We start from the raw sequence: 22,897 nt of genomic DNA, 5'->3' as shown, positions 1-22,897 counted from the left end.
CTTACGGCCCACCACCTTGCAGATAAAGAGAGCTGCTTCCTCCATGAAGAAGAGGTGCAGGAGTTCTTGCTGCAGAAAACATGTAGCCACTGCCTTCTGAACAGCTCAATGCCCCATAGCACTACTGGTCAGCGCTAACCAGGTGCAGTGAAAAATCCACAGTCGGCATTCAACGCTCAAGATTAGCAGTCAATTGACTAATGTGACCTACAGGTCCCATTTGGTACACCAAGTCCCTCATGCAACCATATCTAGTAGATGCAACAGGAGAGTATGCCACTCACTGCCTCAATTCTGGAAACTTTCTCATTCAGACAGGGCCCCAAAAACCTTTTTGTTAAATAAAAATTAGATTCACCACAAGAGTTAAATTTCTTTAAAACAGAGAAAAGATCCAATGTAATTAGAACATGGAAAACAACCTCTCTCACATACTACATGTTTTTGAAATTTCCTCCTTCATAAATTTAAGTTTAATCTTCCTTGTAAAAATTTTACAAGGTCCAGAATTTAGTTATTGTTAGGTTTTATTGCTCTTTCAGAGAAGTAATAGGATCACATACCTACTATTTTAACAGTGTACCTCTGGTAGTTAATGCAGCTGAAAATGTCATCGTCTCTGAACATGTATCCACCAAAGAAACAGCAGGAACACCTAGTCTGTTTAGTTGTTAGGGGTGGGGGTGGAAGATCTGAGCATCTCCTAGGAGAAGAAACTTTACAACTGTCACAGCTGAAAGAAAAGCTTCCAAAAGAACAAAGCTTGCAACTCATATCAACTTCTGCATATCAACACTGACTAGCAGTTGGGATCTTATCAAACTGTTGATTTTTTGTTTTGCTTTTTTAACAATAAAAAACAAACAGAAGAAAAGGTAGAGGCAATCCATACACTTCTGCCTTTCAAGTCATCTCCTCTTGAGAAACCAAATGCAGAATTTCTGGTTGACATGAGACAATGCAAAATCCACAAAACTCCTTTAGGTATCTGTGTGGTTTCCAGCAGTGAATGTCCAGAGACACCTGGGAGACAAAGAACAGTGACCACATAGGTTGTGACAATGAGTACTTCACTGGACACTCTACTCGCGTGTGAATGCTGCTGTGGGCAGCCAAACAAAACACTGAGTCTGATCCCTGGACATTCATAAATGTGCTCAAAGATTTTCCTTCCCATCCCTTTCTTCACCATATTGGCTTGGAGAAGACTACTGTAAGGTGAGACCTGACTGCTTTTTTATCTTGATGAATGCTCATCTTCCTTCTACTAGGTCAGAACTTCAACATTACATGATGGGAAAGGCTAAGTCCACAAGGGGATCCTCCTAGCAGTTTGGGACACCTTAAGGTTTGAAGGCCACATATAATGCAGACAAAACAGTGCTGAGAAAGACAGCTTATTTCTCTTTCTGCAGTTGATGACCTTCATATGACTAATTCTCTGAGAAGATGCAAAGTGCTGAATAATGGAACTCCAGCAAGGACCTAATAAAGCCCTCAAGAAATATCTCAAGAAGCAACAAGAAATGACGATTTGCTGTTTACAGAAGTTTGTGTAAACTGAATAAAAGTCTAAGACTTAAGAAGGACAGAATTCCCTGGGTGTGACTTTGTGGTAAAGAGACTTTCTTGTCTTTGGAGTGCAATTGTATACAGCTATACATAGAGATGTGATTGTCATTCATTGACCTCACTCAGTATCACAGCAAGTTTTGTGGTCCTCTTTTTCCCCCATCATCAACTTCAGATATGGTTCACCAGTATCACAATAATATGGCAGGGTCTGAAATTCTCTGAGAAGTGTGAAATGAGCTGACACCAAACAAAAAACCGAACAAGATCACTCTAGTGGTGAGAGTGATTCATCTTACAAGATCTTTTCCATTCTCCTCTCTGCCTCTTGCAACTTTACATTTTTTCACGTTGGCCCACCCACTCTCAGGGGGACCGCCGATTTTGGGTCATTCTTTAGCGGTCAGAAATACCCTGCCAGACTCTCTTTTCTCACTGCTTCTCTCACAAGCACTCTGCAGACCTGTACCCCTCTTCTTTTCTGGACTTTGTAACACTAACCATACCTCAAAGACACAGCTCAGAGGCCCCTCCCTCCACTGCTTTCCATCCACATGCTGTCCCATGCTAGGCCCTCCATCTCTACTTTTGCCTCTCCACCACTGTGTCTGCAATGCTTTCTCCTGGGCATGCTCTGTCATCCCTCCTTTGTTTCTGTGAATATCAGTGACCCGTTCCCTCCCCTCCTACCCTATGCCTGTTACTCCTTCCCATGTACACCAACCCACTTGCCCCAGCCTCTCACTAACGCAAGTCTCTTCACTAAGCAGCTTCCAAACATGGCTCAGCAGTGCTGCTGAGCAGCACAGCAACTTCAGGCTCACCACCAGCCACCTTCTACCTCCACATAGACTCATTTTTCTAGAGAGTGGCAGTGCATATACTTAATCTCTAAACTCTGCTATTCTAATTCTTATGAACTAGAGTAGCAGAAATGAAAGGAGTAGTAGCAGCATAAAGTGCAATTTCAATAATAAAACACTGCTAAAAATGCAATCTTCAGCTGGAAACAAGGAAAGAATAAAGACTACAATCTCAACTATGAGCTGCTGTTAGGAAACCACCTGTGATGGGCTTTTTGAGCAAAAGGTATCCCAGGAAGTGAAAAACATACTACATATTATGAACTTTCAGTAAACTGGAGATGTGTAACCTTTTCATCTGTGAAACCAAGTTAAAAAAACAGCAGAACATTTGAACCAGTTGGAAGAAAGAAAACCACATTTTCAGCTACTTCAGCAGGCAAAAAAATGAGATCTTGCACTTTCCAGAGGTGTGCACTGAGCGAAAACCACAATGGCAAGAAAATGCAGTTTGCTCACCCACATTTATCTTTGAATCACCAGGGACAAAGCTGCTCAAGATACAGACTGGAGGAAACAACTGTTCATTTAGAGGAGCAAGGTTCTGCAGCTTGTAGAAAACAGACATCAGGCCTATCACATGGAACACACGATGTAGCACGTATTACCTGCGGCATAATCAGTAAGACGAAGACACACCAGTGAATTCATGCATCACTATTCCTTTGCATAGGAGCACAGCTGTATTTTTGTATCGTGTAGCAGAGCTGTAGCGTAAGAAAAGCTGGTGCCAGCAGAGGGAGGCAGTTGCTCTCCAGGACATGCATCTTCACGTTCCCCAATGCACAGTAGGAAGCCAACAAGTTTGTTTTTGTGGAAGTGAACTCACCCCTCAGCCATTGTGTAAATGTGGCTTTAAATCAAGCTGTAATTAGATTTTGCTGTATTTAACAAAACCCCTCTTGTGCTCCTCTTTTCCAGCTCTAGACAGGAAAGAAATGTATTTGTGAAAGAAAAAAGGAAAAAAGTTTATGCCTCTTCCCAGAGCATGTCCTGGCATGCATGCAAAAGCAAGTACAAAACATAAAACAATAAGCTTACAGGACACTCAATCTTCACATTACGTAGGAACACAAGGATCTCTCAGCTGGTCCACTGTTAAATGGCAGCTCATTATTATCAATATTCTGCTTCACCACATTAACCTTGTCAAAAGATACTAACAGTCCAAACGTTGGAGTTTAGCTTCTCTTCACAAATTTAATTTACTTGGCAGAAACAGAAGTGCAAAACCTCTGCTAAAGATTCCAGCAAATTAAGACTGCCACGTAGTCCTTCTAGGACAATTTTTTTTCCCCCCTCCTAACGTTTATAGTCATAGCATTCCCATTTCTAACCAAACAGCTTTATCCTCCACTAGCAGTCTTTGTATACTCTGATAAATCCAAAATAAAACTGTGTTATTTTTTTTTCCAAATCTACTTTACTATAATATATGTTGCACAAGGTGGTTTTATTTTGTGTAAGTTCTTTATAGACTAAACTGCATAATTCCACTGCACTTTACACTGCCATATGCAGAACTGCATAGCAAATGAAGTTGAGTACACTCAATAATAAACAGCTTCAACTGTATTTTGATTACAGGCCTACAAAGAACTTTATGGTGGTGGAAACAGCAGTGGATACAATGGTAAACTGGTGTAAGGAAGTCAAGAGGACATGCCCAAGGGCACACAGCAAGTCAGCTGCTGTTTTAACAACAAAAAGTTTCTGCTCTTAATCTAGGTCTTCCCAGTGAGTCAAAACCTACTGATAACTATCTGGTCTCATAAAAGTTTCAGGTCCTTTAGAAGAAAGGAAAAAAGACAACTGCTAATTACTCACAGACACGTAACCACTGCCTAGGATTAAATGGTTTACAAAGTTACTAATTTTTAGGAGAGTCTGAAAAGTGTGCCCTTTGTAAAGCAACTTATTTTAAGAACATATACTCTAATAGCCTAATTCTCTATTCATCTTCTATTATGCTGCAAGTTTCAAGAAACCTAAGGCAGATTTAGACAACTCAAAAGACAACCTCATTCTGAAGTCAGTTTGCAGTTTAATCTCTAAACACAAAAGATCAAGGTAAAAACAAATACTGGAAGGAGATTATCCTCCTACACCTGTAGGAGAATTCTTAAATTTGGTTGTTGGTAGTTGAGGGGTTTTTAATAGCCAATACTAGCTCTTCCTGAAGCAGGATAATGAAGCACCAACCCAAAATGACGATTCAAAAATTCTTACAATGTGCAAAGAGTTTCTGGTTTTGAAATTTATAAATCATCTGAGCAAAAGCTCACAGGTAGTCAGTATCCTAATCCTTACTCTATCTCTACTGATATATAAATAAAAGAAAATAATTTAAACATCCTGCATTAAAGAAACCTAAATAAATCCCATAAAGCAGGTAATGAATGGTGTGGTGCCCTAACTAGGAAAGGCAAGTTTCTACACTACCTCCAAAAGTAGAAGCATACAATAGGATTAGCCTTATCTTATTTAAGTTTCTTAACAGAAAGACTGCATCCTCCTGACAGCATACTGTTTCCAGCAGGACTCAAATTCCAAGCAAGAGCAATTCTTAAAATAAAATAGTAATAGCTATGTCTGGCAGAGCCAGAACCATGAGGACAACACGAACACCCAAACCAGTTTATTCAGGTTTGACTCAAGAGGAAAAACTACATTTCAAGCTAGACAAAAATAAGACCCAACACACCTAAGGAAGCTTCCAGACTACCATTTTTAGGTCATGCCCTGTACTTTTTCCTGCTTTTCAATCTGTTTGTAGGAAGGTCAGATCACAAAGTGGATTCCACTGTGGCATTTCAAATCAGATTATTCTCTGCATAATAATTAGTGCCTTTCTTCTCATCACTTGCATACTGTTTTGCTAGTCTGAGAATGTTATTTGTGTTTACTTCTGAGAAGCTTTTTTTTAATCCCTTCGAAGTACCAGCATCCTGAGCGCAGCTATCTCATGCTCCATGAACTTTAGTGCAAATGCTGTAAGCGTTTCTTTTCTTCTTAACAACTTCATTACAGTGTTTACACAGGAATACAGTGCTAGTACTGTAACCATGCAAATATTCTGTAGTAAATGTAAGCTTTATTCAAAGTGTACCTTTAGAAGTCCTTATGCCATACTCTAGCCCAGACTGCCAGCGCTAGCGCAGGGAAAATGGCAAAAGGAAAACTAAAATGACAGACCTTTCATGCTAACATGAACTTTGGAACAGCCAAACAGAAAACCTATGGGCCAAATGTGTTTCCAAAATGTGTCAGCTCTTCTTTGCTAACCTATGACATCCCGAGCTATCCCTGCAAAAAGGACCTCAATTCCTCTACACTGTCTTCTCAAGCTGTTTATTCACCATGAGATTGTTAAGTATATGAGAGAAAAATGGCTGGAGGATAAAAAGCCTGGATCACAGTTGCATGAGAAATGGAAGCAGAACTTTTCTTCTTCAAAAGAAGATGAAATGTCCTTCTGGCAAGCTAACAGTCAAGTTGTGAATTTCCTTCTGGTAGAACTCAGTATGACCAGGACACAGACCACCAGTGACAGACTTCCCAAAGAAACACAGGATTTAGGGAGAAAAGCAGCATCGGGGATCCCATTCTAAGGACCATTCTAGAAAAGACCCTCTGCCAAAACTAAAGCGCTTAAGCAGGAGTGAAATCTTGTTAAGGAAAAAAATAAGGAGAGAAACACCAACAGCCTCTTATAGTGGAGATTTTAAATAAAGTCAAAGCTATTAGTGGAGGCAGTGAGGAATCGTAAAGGAAACAAAAGGCAAAAAATTGGTGTACTACGAAAATCTGCTCTGTTGGCTTCACTTACGAAAAAAACCCCATGGTTCTATCCTAAAAACTTTTTTTGGACTCACACAAAGAACACTTGCATCTTACCTCTTCTAGCAGGAGAGAAATGAAAGAACATTTAATATTCAGAGCTTATTCTGTACAAAGTGGAAAATGATTATGCTAGCCCTCAATGCTCATACTGAAGGAGGGCCTGCTTTTTGGAGTTGCCCTTTCTTTCGTTTGTTTTTAAGGGGGGAAAAAAAGACTCCACTGAAAGGTACACATGGCCATGTACAAGATCTGCTTTTGCGGATACCACTACCACACACCTAAGTACTTGAATTGAAGAAATGTAGAAAATCACTGAATGGTTTCATGAAAAAAAAAATCATAAGCCCACTGAACTTGCTATTTGGAAATCCAATCTAGTATTAATGGCAATAAAGCAAAGAATAAAATCCAACACCACAATATCTCAGAGATACAGTGATGCCTGAATAAATCAAAATCACCAGTTTTGGTTTGTGGTGCAGAAGTTTACATTTGAATGCAGCTGGATTGCAGTCAGCTAGCCAGCTCCCACAGCAGCCCCTCCAAGCTGTATTGATTTCTAGGGAAGAAAAGGCACTGTAAATCTGCCTGAGCAGCATTGCGTCATACTTTTGGTTGGCTTGAAAAAAGTAAATTAAATGTTTTCCATTAGCATGGTAAAGAAGCTATACAATTTTGTTTTTATTTCAAAGAGTCTCAAGTTACAGAACACTTTAGCTAACTCTGTGGCAAGGACTACATGCTCTGTGTTTGTGAAGCCAGCAATTCATGCTTATGTGAAACCAGATGTGTGCACTGCACAGTTCCCAGGGCTGGGAAGGCTTTTTTAAAATGTGTTGCTGTTGATTAAAAAAGACTCTGCTTTTCAGTTAAATCATGGAATATACTGAAGCAGAAACAACATGTTCTTGCAGGGAAAGGGAGAGAGGGGGAGAGCAAAGGGTCAGAAGCAGAAGAAAACTTTAAGGGCATAAAAACCACACACACAGAACAGCATAGGAGCAATGCTGTAGTACCACAAAGAGCAGCACAGTTCTGAGAAGCAACAGGCATAGCATGATTTGAGGTAACAAGAACTCCTTGATCAATTATTAATATAATTTACAACAACAGTTACAGCTGCATCAATGAAAAAAGAAAAAAAAAGAATCTAGGGCAAATATAAAACCTTCACAGCTATGAAGTGTCCTTGATTTTCACCAGAACATTTGGCTGTCTTGTATCATGTGTTTCTAGTTAGCAACAAACCCCTCCAACAAAGGGAAACAAGAGACAGAGAGGCACAGAACAAACTGCCTTGCTGGAAGCAGTGAGAGCGTTCAAGGCTGCATTTCACTCGTGGATGCTGTGCATCACCAAAACCCAACAGTACACTTAACACTGCTGTGTTTGAAACCTGACCACCCTGGCATCCCACCTAGATACATCCATGCATCCCATGGGATTATGAGGATACCTTCTGTGAAGTCTTTACTCTCTCGATGCTAAAACTGCACTTCTAAAATAAATAAATGTTTAAATAACTTTCAGAAGAAATGCTGTGTCTTTGTACCGTATGGTTATCTCAACTTGTATTGTTTTGTGTACTGCTAAGGCAAATGTAACAAAGGGAAACATTATGGAGATAAGTATTTCTGGATGGGGTTTTTGCCTTCAGTTTGAAATCACTTTATAGTCATCACCATTTTTTCTGCTCTGTCAAGGTTTGACTACAGTGTCCTCATCTGTTCAAGATGACCTTGCTAGTGGACTGGAGAAACACAGGTGAGCTGAAATCGAAGTGCAAAGCGAAGAGGAAGAACACGGTGCAGCAAAGGGATGAGGGGGCCTCACTGTGCTTAGTGCACTCACTCCCAGACATGTACAGCAGATCATGAGGGAAGGTTATGAGCTGAACCACTGACCTTGCTAATGGGAAAATTTTACACCAATTTTGATTTTACTCCACAGATAGTAGGATAATGAACTTAGGTCTAGTTCAGAGCTCTAATTTCAGTTTAAATTATTAAGATTAATAAAGGATTAACTAGAAAAATCCTCAATTCTTCTCAGATGAATCAAGAAATATTCATTTAAGGAGCTTTCCAACAATGAAGTTAATACCTTGCAACAGGTATTTCTTAAAAATTGAGAATATGGCAGACCTTTAGAAGCACCTATGTTCAATCCTAAAAAAATCTGTAGTAAACATTTCCACTACTACTCACTTTTTTTTACCCAACTCTCTACACTAAGTTCAATTAATCTTGTCAGTATGAAGGAAAGATCCTGCATATATCATCCCTACATTCAAAATCCTGGCAAACAAACAAAACCATTGCATAGTCAAATCTCCCTCAGTGTGTGGGACTGTAACAATGGTAAATTCAACAAAATTCTTGGGGTCACATGTGTTTTTCTTCCATCAGCATTTATCCTGTAAAAGCAAGAACGGGTTCTGAATGCTAAGAAATTACTACAGTGCTGATAAACAGAAAATCATCATATATAAACCTCATTCTTCTCCCATTGCTGAAGATATCAGAGAGAGTTTCCATATTTTTGTGGCCACTCAAAGTGAGCTCTGAATGCGGCACTTGAAGCGGGATATGTTTCTAAAAACAGAGGATGCTGTAGAGCTCAGAAACAGCCTGTTCCCTTGTCAAAAAAGAACTGCAGATATATCTTTCTACTAATAATATAAGGAATTACTTCTGGCTCTAACCTACAATGCATATTATGTTGTTTTCCTCTCCCCTCCCCCAGCAATTGCTAGTACAACACTTTTATCAGGTAGCACACAAAAGAAGGAGAAAGCTCAGAGATGCACTTGAGTGTTTATTTTGCAAGAAGAAAAATCCTTCTTTTGAAAATTGTATCAGAAAATTCAATTTGTTTGAAAAATGAACCACTTTACCTTGGTGTAAGACTTCTGAACTCCTGCCAAGGCTGTCTGGCCTGTTAGGAGGTCCTCACCTTCAGCAGAGGTCTCCAGATGAAGGCAGATTTCTTCACCCTGGAACTCCCAGAGGCTCCCTGCAGTAAAGCCTGGAGACACAGCAACAGGGAAGGAATTTAGCTTCGTCATCAAAGCCACAGTTGTAGAATGGATAACAAGTGTCCTTAAAGGCTGAACAATGTAACAATTTAAACAATGTAAATTTCCAAAATTAGAACTCTGCATCTTCTTTTGGAGACTGAAAGGCGGCAAAGAGGTGCTTAGCAATACTGCACAAGCATTCAGTCAGCTGTAGATGGTCTCTAACCTTTATACTGCCAGTCCCAACAGCATAATCTCCATGCTCTGAAATTTAGCAGGTGACCTACAGGTATCAATCCTGAATTTCTCTCATGTCATTATATTCCCCACACAGAAATTGCTCAGAGACATGCATTGTAAATGCTTCAGTGCAAAGAGCACAAGTGTGACACATCATCTCCTCAGGGGAGTAACAGTGCCGTGCCCCTGCAGGCAAGAAACACAGCCTGCAAACCACCTAGCCTCCCTGCACGACCTCCACCCAGCTGACAAAGCAGTCCTTGTTAAATGTCCACTCCAGAATACTGTCTTATGCTCAGAAAAATTAAAAATAAAAATACTTAAATTCCACCATCAGAAGGGAAGGATAAGGAGATTGCCTTCCTGAAATGAATGCGTTTCACCACTGCTTTTAACATGCAAAACAACCATACAGAATTTAGTAGTTTACAGCTTTTAGCTGTGACCTAAATCCCTGTTTATGTTCTTTTTCTCAAAATGCCACCTGAGGTATGACCAGCTCTAACCATACAGAAAAGTACTTGGGTGCATGAGATTTCTGTGGTTTGGTTTTATTTGACAGTATGTGGCCAAGCACCCTTACTAGCACAAGCAGATGGCACAGCAGCTTCTTTTAAGCAAACAATTCTGAATGGTTTCAAATTACTTTAATTTTGTAATCATTTATTCACTCTAGAAACAGGGTTACAGACCATGTGATGAAACGCAGGGTTCCTTTAACAAAAATCTCAAAAATATGTGCAGAAGCACAAATTCAAGAAAACCATTCTTGGTCCCATACTGTTAACAAACCAAACAGGCAGCAATATTCGTCAGATACCAATTACTTTGGGCTTCCTCACTCCCAGTCTTGGGGGAGCCTGACTGAGTTTGGGTCTTGACATTAGCACACAGAAAGTAAGAGTTTGTTTGTGTTGGGTGGGTGGATGAAGTCTCACCTTGGGAGACTGATTGCCTTTGAAACAGTGGTACAACAGAAACAAGCAACAACGGAGGGATTTCAGACAGATTGGTATCTGCACGTAAACGCTTATAAATTAGGAAAAAATAACAAGAGAAAGATGAAGTCATAAGCATATTCAGAGTGACATAGCATTACAACTACTCAGCTATTATGAGCCTGCAGCAGTATTGTTATTCTGGAATTTGGTAAAAGAAAAACAAAATTAAAACATGGTAAGAAAACAAAAAAAAAGACATTTTTCAACCTTGCCTTGTTTAGTACAAAGCACAACAACAGATTACCAGCCAGAAACACATTCTTGTATTATTACAAATTAATCTGACATCCAAATTACTGTATTTTAAGCAGCAATTCTGAATGATGCTCATTTCAGTCTAAAAACTGAAGCAACTGTGCAAGCAAAAGGATCCCTGTAAGTTCATATTTGACAAGTCAAAGGGAAAAAAGCTAGTAAATCTGTTCCAGCCATGTTCCTTGGCTAACAGCCTGAGCAAGTTCAAGTACAAAAACTTTGATTTCCAAGTTGAGTGACAATTTTAACAGCTATGAACTGGTCAAGATAGAAGACATCCCCAAAATCCCCACAAGACTGCTAGATGTACTGCTCAAAACCAAAAACTTGTGACACAATACTGTAGGGAAAAAAGCCTGTGACTTTTTGTGCAGGTAAATATTCAGCTTCAAAAATTCCTTCCCTTCTGCCTGTTGAAATTAGAGTCCCTTTCTTTTTGCTTCTGCACTAAATTGCTGGTTTAGAATCTGCAAAAAATATGGTCCCAAATTTATATCTGGTGTTATGTAATAACATAACTGTAATGTTACCAGTCTCATACGGGAAATAAATATCACTGAGTTGAATATATTCATGTTTAAAGATGAAAGCATGGTATTGAGTGTATGTGTGTGTATGCATCTGCACAAACATATATATATATAAAAATAGCTGCAGTTTTCAGTCAGCTTCTCTAAAGTGCTCAGAATTGCACTTTAAAAATATTTTTATGAACCTGTTTTGTGTTTATAGACTACATCCTGAGTTTAAGCCTTTATCCAACAAGCTGGAGCCTTTTATGACACATGTAGTTTCCTGCTTCACTGTCCAGTATCAACAAGTCTTTGGGCTATTTTTTTTCTGAAAGGACTTTTCATCCTCAGTTGCTATGTTCTTCGTCTCTTTCATTCTCTTGCTAAGTATAAAATCAAAGTTTTAATACTTACAAAAACACACATCTCATGGAAGAGAAGCCAAATGTAATGTAGAAGGATTCGTGAATGAATGAATGGCCTTCTTAGTGTAATAATCCCAAAGGCATCAATCTAAACCTTCAAACCTCACTCAAGTCTACCATGAGGTTTCCATAATCCAAACTAAAATCTTTAAAAATGTAGGATTTCTTTACAAAGAAATAAGCTGATATGGAAGCTCAGCAGCATATGATTAAGCATTTGATAACTTGATGCTTTGATAAGGCGTTACCTTAATCTCTCACTGAGGAGAAATATAAGTCAGGAAACTGGAACTAGGCAGCTGGAAGAATGTAGCTACTCAAATAAATAAGATGTACTTTCTGTGTCAAAAAAAGGTATGAATGCTCTCTGCAGCCAAACCTCAGCGAAAGAATAAAGTTATTTAACAAAGTGGAAGAGGTAGAGAAGATCTCAGCTATACATGTAACTAGAAACAAGGGAATACCTACCAATGTATATTGTGAAGACCTATTCAACCTTTAATGCAGACCCTGCATTTTCACAGGCAGCAGGTACAGACTCACTACTCTCACATCTCTAATTTTCAGGTAAAAATCTCGCATCAGGCATAAATTAAAAGATATAGTCGATTTAGAAAACACGGTTTTCAGAAACATTAGTGGAGTTTTTTTTAGAAAGGGTTCATATCCACTAACTCTGGCAGTTTCTACTCCTGCAGACTTATTTTCATGAACATCAACAATAAAACTAAGATATAATCTGTTCCTATATACAGCATTAAGCCCCTGAAAAGATGGAGGAATCAAATTAAGATATACAGAAAAATCTCAGATCAGCCACTTCCCACAATTAATAATATGTTCATGCTTCACACACTTACTTTAATTATTATTCTATATTACTTTTGCTGGCTAGTAAAAAGTATCTTCAGTACTGAAGATTTTACTTCTGAGATGGAATAACATTCATGCTTTCTGATTTGATACCCGGTTGTTAAAAGTATTCATCCCAATTCAGATCAAGACTAATAAATTTTATTGCAACAAAAGACACCTATACAATACTGAGAGGAGCCTTACTCCCTACAAAGTTTGATGAAAATACTGCTAATTTACCCAAGCAAGAGTTACACCAACTGGACAACTGGAAGGCAGCAACATCTTTAAAAGTTTCAAGGCTTCACTACCACTATTCTTGCAGCTCTGAGTATCTCACTAGGAGACCCTGGATCAGCACAGCTATCTAGCCACTATATACTGTCAGGGAAAGTTACAGTACATTTACGGAAGCATAAAGTGCACTAATCTCCTAAACGTTAATTATACTGGAACAAAGCTTCAATTAGAAGCAGATCACCAAGTTCAACACACTAATACTTTTGTTTGCTGGTGTGCACACATGCATTTCTGAGAAACAGATCTACAAGAGACAAAAAGATGATCTTCATTTTACCTTCATTAGTTTTCTGCCCACATTCTCAGCTACTCTCTTTTCTAGTCTCCAGCATCAAGGTTTTAATTTACAGTGCGCATCAGTTATTAAAATATAATAGGAACAAAAAAAAGGGATACAGAAAAACAGGTTTTCTGGCCGGCACATTACCTGGTTCTGCAGGATGGGATTTGTTTTTTTAAAGTTAAAAAACAAATTAAAGTATGTATAGACATCATGACAGAGTAATTAGAGTGCTTAAGCTTCAGTGAGCAGCCTGGTAAAACAGGACTCCAAAGATGAGCAAAAAGAGATGGCGTGGTTTTTGAGGAAGGAATTGCCATAGAGGGGAATGAAGGGCAGGGAAATTACAGTACTTGAACAAAGCAGCAACATGGATAGACCTGATAGGTTTCCATGCTGTCGCTCTCTTTGTGCACCTGAGGAACAACAGTCAGATGCCAAACAAATTAATGACAACAAAAAAGCAATCAGAATTAGGTCTGCTAAGACAAGTGGCTATCAAAGAGGATAAACACAATTCTTACAGAAAACCATTCCTTCAAGAAACTCTGCAGAAAAGCGGCAGATGATGGAAAGTACTCCCCAGGTGAAAGCCCAAACACAATTCAAGGGATACCAACTAAAAACTGCAACTGGGAATTTATGAACTGAGTTTATATGCTAATGTACCACCTCCTAACCTCTTCAGTCTCTGTGAATATACACCACTTGTCAAGGGACTTGAAAGAAGAAAGCCTTTAAACTTGTGAACGTTCCTGGGTTTGGTGACAACAGCCAACTAAGAGTTCAAAGAAAGGCTGCAAAACGAGGAAAACGACGCACATGATGAAAAATGAGAAAGGAAAACGAGGCACATGATGAAAAGCAAGTATAATGATTCAAGAGTGGGGTAGTGTGAGAAGCAGAAAAGGCCTTGACACTGTGCAAGCTCTGCTCAGGAATAAGAAAAACATCTCTGTGTTATTAACACTGAATTCAGCACAAATATAAAATGTGCCTCCAGACCAGCTACTATGAGAAAAATTTACTGTATCCTAGCCAAAACCAGCACAAAGTGACACCAGAAGATAGGCTTAAGAAGAGTCCTGGTACCATGATTAATTTTAAGTAAATAAGACTAGGAAATTTACTCAAACCAGTCAGGTTTCTTAAGTTTTCCATGTGAAAGGGAATAGGAAAATGCCACAGTGCCTTATTACTGCAAAGGTTACAGAGAACCATAAAATAGGGAATAGAAGTTGAAATAAAGACAAAATAAAAGACCTTTTGTAAGAGTTTTTGGTGAGGTCCCTATCAGTTAAAAAAAAAGCGCCAATTAAGCTCCTAAAAAGGACATCATTAAAGTAGTTAATTTTTAAATTTAAAAAAAACAGTGTTCTCGCTGAGACCTTATTGATGATCCAGGGAAGATGTCGGTGTACGTGGTCTCAAATTTATTTCCCAAATATAATGGTTTCTGAATGACAGCCTGAGTATAACCCCAGAAGCAAACCAAATTCTGAACTGTCCTCCTTTTGGATCTGTCATTTAGCTTTATTAATTTTTCATAGTCCCCATGAAAGCATAACCACTTTGTTGTTCATAAGATGCAAGCTCAGTAATTGGTTTGACTTTAGAACAAACATTAGAAGCAACCATATGCTATCACCATCTTTGCCTGTTATTTGGGAAAAATCTGAAGACAAGATATTGATGCAAATATACATGAGAGCAATTAATTATTTGCAGCTCAAAGACGAAACATGTATGAATGCCTGCCTGCATCTCACCACAAATTTTCCAAAAATCAGCAGCACTCAATGGGCAGAATTAGAATTCTACTAAGCATAAGAAAATAACAGAAATATAAGCAAAACTATGCATGAGACAGACTTTAGATCTAACAAGGGTGACACCTCTCTCTGGCTTTTAATAGTGACAACATTATCATTTTAAGAATGATACTCTGGAATATACAGACACTTTCAAACATCTTTGTATCATCAAAGTTACACAAATGTTCCTTAACGACTTCAGATTTGGACTCATGACTGTTTTTGTTGCAAACCGAGCCACAGTAGGAGAAGCAGGATTTTTACACAAATTATAAAACAAATTTGCTGTAGCTTCTAATCTTTCCATCATCTTGGCAGATCTGTATAAGATAAGCTGTGGAAGAGCCATGAGAGTCCTAACCCCCCCGGTAGTGAGCCCCCACATGAGAAGTGTTACCTCTCCCTTGGGTGTGACCAAGGGACAACGACCAACATTCAAAGCAGTAAAAGTGACACCCAATTCCATTAAACAATCAGATCAAAGTAGCTCTCAGGTGTTCAGCTCACAGTTAGATGCTGAAGCAAATCCTGCCCAAGCAATTTTGCCAGGGAATGATGCCAGGGTGCTTCTCCGAAGTACCTGAATGACTAGAGGCAGTACGACACTTTCTTCAGATCTACAGGAAATCAGGAAGTAAGAAAGTGCCAAATGGTTACAGAACACCAAACAATGCACATATTTTGGAGGAGTTTTAGGTCACCTTTGTTTGCTCACTGGCCAACACAACAAGAACTGAATTTGTAATATAAGCTTGAGAACTAGAACAAGCACAATTATTAATAATGAGATAGCTGTAAATGCAGAGGAAAACTCACAACCCCACCTCCCCCCCCAAAAAAAAATCCCACCAAAAAAACCCACAAAACAACCCAAACAAAACAAAAAATCTAGTTAGGCACTTCAGAAGAGACAACTAGCAGGAGGAATCAGCTGAGGTAAATAGTCATTGAACATGACTGAAACACAGATGGACATTACAGCCTGTAAAGACAAATTCTCCTCTGGCCTGAAAGACTCTCCAGCTCACATTTCCACATTCAAGTTTCCAAGTAAAGATTTTTCATCAGCAAGTTATTAAAACCCCAAAGTAGCAAGAATTCACTTTATTCCTTATTCTATCTCTACTTGAGGACAGCCAGTTGCTTACCCTACTTCATACCCAGACTGTCACTTCTCTCTTCACAGCTCAGTATAACCAGGAAAGAATAACTTGGTTCCTGATTATTCAACTGTAATTGTTTCTCTTTGGATGTTTTACAGCTGGAGGAGGAAAAGATACAAACAGGTGACCTCAGTTTTGACTTTAAATCAGTCAACAAATGAAATGTTAGTAATAAGAGACATGAAACAGACACATTACCCACAATAGGAAATACTAAATCTACAGCTGGACTTCAAAACAAAACCCTACAGTCCACTTTGCTGGGAATAAGAAGATATACAAAGCTTTGACTTGGGGTCAGGCCACAGGGTCAAATATACAAAGAGGATATAAATCAGAGATTATTTCTAAAACTTACTTTCCAAAGGACAAGACAGTGAGCACAGAAATATTTATGAAAACGTATCAACACTGAAAAAAAGGCAAGTACAAGGGCATACAGATGTCAGCCCATCACAGATGTGCTGCCTGCTCTAGCAGTCATACCTAACCCCTGTCCTCAGCCAAGCTTGGGGACCTGGCTCTCACGTCCAGGGTTTAAAGCAGGGGAGCTCCCCTGGACAGTGTATAACCGGGGAGTACCCCAGGACTCACACTACTGACCAAGCTGGGGATTCAGGAAGGCTCAAGTCAAGACACTTCAGAGAACACACACACTAAAAAAACTTTTCCGAGGAACTACGTTAAACCATTACTGGTTTTTTTCAAATATACCTAATACTGGACTACAGCAAAATACAAGGAGTTTATTGCTCCCCTTTGTGACCTTTTCCAAAATGACACTATCATCATTGATAGGAACAGTAAAACAGTATCACACTTGCAGGGAAAGAGAGCGCTGGGTATAAGATACTGATGATTTAACTTTAATGAGGCTGTGGAAAGAGTCCTTGCATCACACGCAGCACACCATGGAAAAAGGATGTCTTACCAAAAGCCTTCCTCCCTGCACCACAAGAAGTGGAGCCCATCTCCAGGCCATGGGCTCAACACTTAGGACAGCTTAGCAGATGGTCATGAAAGCAGGAATTAAGCATAACATGCCAGCTCTGCAAAAGCCCACCTTCATCAGAGGCATTTAATAATAACATTTTTGTGCCACACAGCACAATTTTGAGAAACAGAGAAACAAAGAGCAATGTAGTTACCGATGCAGCTCCAGCTTAGAGACAGGCCATTTGAGGCAATTCTGTACAGAAGTAAAAAATACATAACATGCCACAATTGATCACTTTTCTTTGTTTAAATCTAGTTATAAAGGAATTGTTTATTGTTAATATAAATTATTACTTAGCAGAATTTCAGTGCAATGGTACAGCACTTCCATATCCCAGAGAAAGCAAATCCAGGACCCTGTTCATTTCCAAGTAGCAGGAAGCTGGCAAACATGCAAGGGGCAAGCAGCCAAACCAACCACTACTGCTAAGAGTAGCATAAATCAGCAGTTTGAATCAGAAGGCTTTACACTTCCTTTCTGAGGACTCGGCCACTTATTGCTTCTTTTAGAAACATTTATCAACTTTGAACTGATGCCTTGAAGTGGCTACCTGAAAACAGAGGCTAGACAAGAATAAGAGAATAAAAGTATTTATTTGAAGGGCCTTCAAAGGAACACCTTGGGAGTGTAAAGCCTACGAGGGGCTCCACCCAAGATGGATCCTGGGTCATGGGTTCTCCACACTTTTGTAAGTTTGGTCCATTTGCATATCAGGGTTAATTTTCCAATTATAATTTCAGTTTATTATGTAATTACCCCAAGTTTTGCTCCTCCTCTCAAGGCTTTAGTTTACACGTTTTGGGGCCTGGGACAATCAAGGTGTCCTTGAAGTGCAAACCTAGAGAGGTTTGTTATGCCTCACCAGCATGAGAGAACAGCAGCTAACAGGCCACATGAAACTTCAGAGTAACACACTAGGCAGTACAGCATTCGAAAAATATAAAAGTTAAAACCTAAGGCATCAGTATCAGGTCACTATGGAAAGGCATGAAAGCAGCAACAGTTGCAGAGTACCTCCATGGGTTTGACCTTGATTTGGGCCACTTCACTGTCAAATGTCAAAACAGGAGTAAAACTAAGAGTTTTACAATCTCATACTGTTCTGACATAAACCATAACTCAGCATGGCATAACATAGAACTTTGACACTTTTCTTATACTTTATAAATAAAAATACCAGGTGGTCACATCACGTCACCAGATGTAGGACAATAAGCCACAGACAGCCACATGGAGAGCCTCCCTTTGACAACTCTTACCCTCATTTAACAGCACTGAGTCCAGGGAAGAAGGAACGAGCAGAGAGTATTTTTAAAAACACTTTACAAAATGGAAACAGAATTCTCAAAGTAGGAAGCTACTTCAAAGCACCAGTCATAAAAGGAAAGATGCATAGGAGCTTGCAGGTAGACACTCACATGTCATCAGTCCATAAGCAAGGACTCTCTTCTATCCTTAAGCCAAAGGGCAACTGAGAGACTGTCCTATCCCATCACCCATTCTGAAACTACTGAGCAATTCTTTTTAAATAATGAGATGGATCTCTAACACTTACACTGGCTAACCTTTGGAATTTCAAAAGAACCCACAGCTAAGAAAATTATGCTGGTCATTTGGGTTACAAAAAAATCTCCAAAAAAACACAAGCAACATTTTTCTATATTAAAACAGGCATTTTTCACTGGAGGCACTCACATATCCCTAAAGATGCGCATTTTGATGATTCCACCAGGCTAAAAAAATCTTGATACGTCATTTTTCCTTGTAGAAGTTAACCACATTATGTTCCTGCAGAAAATTCTGTGCAAGTTATTTACAAAGACAGGCACCCAAACAAGTACTAAACCCCAAACATTGAATTTGAACATTCTGAAGGTCAGTATGAGGCATCTAAGGAGATGCTTGCGCAACATACAAAATTAAGTATCAAAAGCCCTATAGACAGAAGGAACAAACTTTAAACATAAGTCCAATATCTAAAGAGGTATCTATCTTAATTTTTATTGCAGTACTACAATTTCTACTCCTACATTTGCACAGTGTAGAAACAATGCATTTTAAATGTCCAGTTATTATCACAGAATCATAGACGAGTTTGCATTGAAAGGACTTTCAAAGGCCATCTAGTTCAACCCCTCTGCAGTGAGCAAGGACATTTTCAACTAGATCAGATTGCTCAGATCTCCATTCAACCTGACCTTGAATGCTTCCAGAGATGTGACATCTACCATTGCTCTATGATAATAAAAAAGGGATATATTTTCAGAAGCATACTTTCTCAGACCCTGATGAGAAAGTGTTTCATATGATGCAATTCAGGCAGAATATGTTTCAATCTGCTTGACACAAACCAGAGAAGAATTATTTTACTATAATACCAAGAAAAAGTAGTGGTGACCAAAAGTCACCATTTGATCACTCACTAAAAAAGTTAAAATATGTGGGATGTGAACAGAATTTGACAGGTATTCTTAAAATACATTTGACATTATTCTCTCGTACATTTTATGTTTTTAAAGATCTTGATAATCTTTCTCATTGTACATGCAAATAACGTAACTATGCAAGCTAACTATTTAATCCAGCAAATTTCAAGTGAATTTCAATACCTGAAGAGTTGTTGGGAACAAACTTTCTTTGTATTGACAATACTTTAGCATTTACACTGCACAGCAATTTAATCAGGATGTTATAATTTGGTTCTGTGTGGGTGTCAACTGACTTGCTTCGAAGTCTGCTTCACATCCACAGAAGTTATTCACAAAGAAGATGCAATTATACTAATCACATGGGCTTATTACAGTGTCTAAGGCTTCTGCACATCTCCCTTTGGGAAGTTAGAACCTGCAACTCCACATATTGGAACACTTCTCCTGAAAGCAGTAAATATATTTCTTGACTTTTGGTGCACAAACCCAGTTTTGCTGGTCCTGTAGCAGCACATTAACAGGCTTTCCAAATGCGCCTACATCCACAAGATCTTAGGCAGGAGCAGGAGAAAAGGAAAGTCAATACAGGAGTCTTGAACACAAACATTTCAACTAAAAATTACCTTTTCTCCTTCAAGTTTGCACTCTTTTATACAGTGCCAGACATCAAAATAGAGACTAAAGTTCTAAACCCTAACATTTGAAGGAACTACACCAGAAACAGCTTCAAAATGCCAACACAGAGGGCATCTAAATTAACCTATTTTTTTGTCCATAGCTTACAAACATATGTTTATGAGAAGACTCTTATCTTGATTTAAATAACTTGCAAATTGAAGGAAAATTCATTACATCCCCCTGCATAAGCTATTCCATGATTAATTATCCTAATTTAACTACCTTTGCTTTCAGGTCTAGGGTGACACGAAAGATTAAGGTAAAATTAAAGGCTTCATACAACTATTTTCCCCAAGTTTGTTTAAACCTCTGATACAGTAGATTACTGTAGCTGCAAGAGCCAAGAATTTCTCTATTCTTCCAGTTTACATATTTAACAGCACACTTCCTAGTGCTTCCAGTTCAGATATATAATACCCGGCCAAGTCACTGGTGCTGTGTTGCTAAACACACAGGGCAGCAGCTGCTAAGGAAGAGGAACAGGAAAGCTAGACAAGGCCAAGTGAGAGATTTCATGTTTTAGCATCTCTCAATGAACTACAACAAGAATGGCAAGCTTCCATATTTATTTATTTTGCTGACAGGGATGTATGCTTTCAGGAAAACAAAAAATTCAGTCCTGTGACCAAATTTTGTTATATCAATACCACAAGACCTCTTTTGGGTAGAATGTGGTCACACATGGATCAGGAGGCTGGGACCATGGCATGGGGATGGACAGCAGGTGAGGGAAATGTCAAGAGTCCCCAGTCCCAAGCTTGGCTCCACACTGAGAAAAAACACAGAACACGCTCCTGTAAGGTTTTATGATGGTGTTCAAAAATACACAGGGGAAGAAAGACACTGGGGTGCTGGAGCACATCCAGAGGAGGGCAACAAGGCTAGTGAAGGGTCTGGAGCACAAGTCTTATGAGGAGCTGCTGAGGGAGCTGGGGTTGTTTAGTCTGGAGAAAAGGATGCTCAGGGGGCACCTTACTGCTTTCTACAACTCCCTGAGTAGAGGTTGTAGCCAAGTGGGGGTCAGTCTCTTCTACTGAGTAACAAGTGACAGGACAAGAGGAAATGGCCTCAAGCTGTGTGAAGGAAGGTTTAGATTGGACATTAGAAAAAATTTCTTCCCCGAAAGAGCTGTCAAGCATTGGAACAGGCTGCCCAAGGAAGTGATGGAGTCACCATACCTCTGTGTAGATGTGGTGCTCAGAGACATAGTTTAGCGGTGGACTTGGTTGGCAGTGTTAGGTTACTGGTTGGACTCAATGGCCTTGGAGGTCTTTTCAAACTCAAACGACTCTATGATTCTAAGGTGAACATCTTAACAGCCTGATGGAAAGGAAAATGCTCCCATCCATGTTTGAGAGCAGCAGTGCTTCCCCAGTGAAAAAGCTTTCTAGCCAGGGAGGATAATTTTTGTGGAATAAAGCTTTAAGTTATTAATAAGAATGAAATCTCTTGACCTAGATTTTCTCCAGATTAAAAAAAAAACATATACACACACAACACAGCCTTCCTCTACAAACACAACCGTATTACACTCATCATACAGCAGAGCACTTCAAAACAGGTATTTCACAAAGGAAACAAAAAAAGGCTTTTGTGCTCCTCCCTTAGCCAGCTTTGTCTAAGAACATGAATACAGATGATGTTTGATTAAAACAGAAACCTGAACCCCAAGTTGCATGTATTTACTTTTCAAAAGCATTTTACAATTTGATTTTCTTCTTGCCTGCTGTGATAATTGATGAAAACTACACAGGGATTAAAATGAGCACAGGTGCATGTCTACATAGTTCAAAGAGATTTGATCTCAAATGAAAATAATAATAATAGAAAAAAGCTCAAGTATTTTTAGGAGTGGATTTATCATAGCCTAACCAAATAAGCCTAGATTAAAAGTAGGATTTTACAGTCCAGATTCCATGTAACTGAAATTTAAAATGTGTATTTCATAACGTATCAGAAACTTTTGCAAGCAGTACCTGATTTACTTGCATTAACAGCCCTCCACATCATATGTGTCAGAGCAGATCCAGAGAAAAAATAAAGGCACTACAAACAATAAAGAGCACTAAAATACAAGGGCATGTGTAAAAAAGACATTTGGCACTAAATCAACCTTATTTTTAAATTTGTGAGAGGTAAAAGGAAAGTCTACGAGCTGAGAATATCTTTCTGCCAATATACAAATCAGCACAAAACCCGTGCTTATTTTCTTTGCCAAATTTATCCTGCTACAGCTGAATCTCAACTTCCTTGCACCCATGAGGTCAGGGACCATTTGAAAAGAAATGCACAATACAGCTAATCTTTGTGTCAGCTCATCATACGTAATGCAAAAAACATGATTTTCCCCATTTTTCTGTCCCAGCTTCCTCCAGCAAAGCTAACTAGCATGTTGCTAATCCCAAATTTGTTGCACTACTTTGTTAAACAGATTTAAAAGACAAATGCACACAAATCACACAGGATAAAGAATTTATTCTGTGCTCAAGGCTCACTGCTGAGCTGCTATAAAGAATTGAAAAAAACCCAAACCAACAGCACTTAATTGTATAGAAAACTAATTTATTTTTCCCAAAGGAAGACTCTACACTTACATAGACATTTTTATACAACAGCTGCTTTCTTTCCTAAACTACCTAAAACACTCCTAC

The 22,897-nt window shown here is 38.9% G+C and overlaps 1 protein-coding gene across 6 annotated transcripts in view; it reads right to left on the bottom strand.

Annotated features, from left to right (window-relative positions):
• Positions 1 to 22,897, bottom strand: part of FAM110B (family with sequence similarity 110 member B) — a 114,997-nt gene that overhangs the window by 75,062 nt on the left and 17,038 nt on the right. For 4 of the 6 annotated variants that reach the window (XM_069004790.1, XM_069004787.1, XM_069004788.1 and 1 more), the window contains exon 2: positions 9,175 to 9,305. The exons of 1 other annotated variant lie outside the window; for it this stretch is intronic. The gene's annotated coding sequence lies outside the window, so the exon portion shown is untranslated. The remainder of the gene's footprint in view (positions 1 to 9,174; positions 9,306 to 22,897) is intronic. One more of the 6 variants, XM_069004791.1, reaches the window with a different exon arrangement.

The sequence above is a fragment of the Aphelocoma coerulescens genome, chromosome 2, assembly GCF_041296385.1.
Source record: "Aphelocoma coerulescens isolate FSJ_1873_10779 chromosome 2, UR_Acoe_1.0, whole genome shotgun sequence".
In the NCBI taxonomy this organism is placed as follows: Eukaryota; Metazoa; Chordata; class Aves; order Passeriformes; family Corvidae; genus Aphelocoma; species Aphelocoma coerulescens.
Note: the sequence above shows the minus strand (reverse complement) of the source record. Positions and strands in the feature narration are given on the sequence as shown.